This window comes from Penaeus monodon, chromosome 8 (assembly GCF_015228065.2).
Source record: "Penaeus monodon isolate SGIC_2016 chromosome 8, NSTDA_Pmon_1, whole genome shotgun sequence".
Classification (NCBI taxonomy): Eukaryota; Metazoa; Arthropoda; class Malacostraca; order Decapoda; family Penaeidae; genus Penaeus; species Penaeus monodon.
Window position 1 is genome coordinate 44,508,184 of NC_051393.1, and position 2,500 is coordinate 44,510,683.

Genomic DNA, 2,500 nt, shown 5'->3' on the forward strand with positions numbered 1-2,500 from the left:
GTTCGAATCCTCAGTGGCAAAAACTTGGCTCGCCTTTATGAATTTAAAATAAAGTTGGCTTATCTTTCATTCATCCTTATACTTTCTTATTTCAAGAGTGAGACGGTGGCTCGTATTTTCCACTCTTTTATAACAGAAAACTAGAAAATGGAAGATTCGCTGGCCGTGAATAGAATCCTTTAAGTATAAACATTTCTGTTTATCGGTAATTTAAAGAAAAATATGGTAATTGATATTACGGATATCTGGCAGTCCTGCCATCTGCCGGGAAATTTGACATTTCTGTTGTCACAGTATTCATTGCTCGTGTCTGAAGTGGAAGTCGTTTACAGTGCTACACTTTTGTGCCCTAATTCTTTCCCAATATTCCGGTGAAAACAAACCCTTAATGGAATTGTTTACGATCTCAGGGATAACACTAATTCAGTAATTCAGCCGCAGGAGTTCGTCAGGAGTTCGGTACTTCCAAACCACCCTTCCCTTCAACCAAAGGTAAGCCTGACTTGCATCTTTAAACGTACAGAATATTGTAACTAGCGATGAGTAGGAAATGCAGTGAATGGGAAGGGGTTAAGCTTACCGGGCGATTGGGCGTTAGGAAGATTTTAGTTCATAAAGCAATCACTATGGTAGCTTGTGCGTGTAGGTTGCGGTTCGTTCGTTCGTTCGTTCATTTGCTCACAGTCATGTCGTGACTGAATCTTGTCTCGTGTTTTTTTTTTTTTTTTTTTTCTATATCCACTTTCTTTATTATAAAAATATGTTATTCTTGGGTCTGTTTTATTGTTTGTTTGTTTGTTTCATTTGTTTTTTTTATTATTTTTTTAATGCCTTTTATCAGCAAATCCACCTATCTTCTCCCGCGGCCCAAAACCCCCCAGTACACAAGGGATCGGTTCTACTGTAAACCTTAAATATACTCCATGAACGTATTTAACATATATACTAAATATTAAATAGTGCCCCCAGATATTGAATTCAGAGAAAACATATTCGAGTCATTAATTTCATAGAAAACGAGTTAGTTTTAAGGGACACTATCCCTTACGCTCATCGACTCGGCATATATATATATATATATATATATATATATATATATATATATATAATATATATATATATATATATATATATATATATATATATATATTTTTTTTTTTTTTTTTTTTTTTTTTTTTTTTTTTTTTTTTTTTTTTTAACGGTAGGTTCATGCCTGAGCCGCCGTGGTCACAGCATGATACTAAATTGTAGTTTCATGTTGTGATGCTCTTGGAGTGAGTACGTGGTAGGGTCCCCAGTTCCTTTCCACGGAGAGTGCCGGTGTTACCTTTTATATATATATATATATATATATATATATATATATATATATATATATATATATATATATATATATATATATATATATATATATATACATACATATATATATATATATATATATATATATATATATATATATATATATGTGTGTGTGTGTGTGTGTGTGTGTGTGTGTGTGTGTGTGTGTGTGTGTGTGTGTGTGTGTGTGTGTGTGTCTGTATAACACACACACACACACACACACACACACACACACACACACACACACACACACACACACACACACATATATATATATATATATATATATATATATATATATATATATATATATATATATATATATATATATATATCATATATCATTATAATCGTAAGCATTACTATTGTAATATCATTATACATATTACCAAAATTTTGTCTATTTGTTTGTCTATTTGTATGACGTGTAGTTGCGATATATGTATAGTGATATATATTTAGTGTTCGTATCCCTACCTCTGTATTATGGCATTTAAAGAAAACGGATTCTCTTCGGGAGTTTCATAGAAAACGTGAGATTTATATGGGAAACTTATTTCTTACGTTTGATTTATTTAGGATCAAACATAAATAAATGGAAAGCGTAATTACACGCAGAAAGAGGAGGAATAAAATAACCTCAAGAACAGGTAGTTTGCAAATAAAGGTAAATCTGTTATGATGATTAGAGATACAAAATGATTTGAATTAACACTCGTTCTTGCAATTCTCCCAAAAGTCAGGAAAATTCAACGAATAAGTTATAAAATAACTGCAATGTAGTAAACGAGATGGTGATAAGAGCAACCGCAGTAGAATAAAGAGTAATAAGAACAATAAAGATAATAGATATAATAACAGTAGTAATAATGATAATGATAATGGTAATAATGATGATAATGAGAAAGAAAGTGATACTAACAACAACAATAAGAATGACAATGATTATGATGATGATAATATCAGTATAAATAGTTATGAATATGTTTATCAGTATTGCTATTATTATCATTATCATTTCTAGTATTTATACTTACCATCACCTTAGCTATATATACCATCATAACCATTATTATCTTATTGATTAATATCATTATCATAAATTAATATCAAATAATCCTGTTTGTGTTTCGTCTGTTTGTTCGTCCGTTCGCAC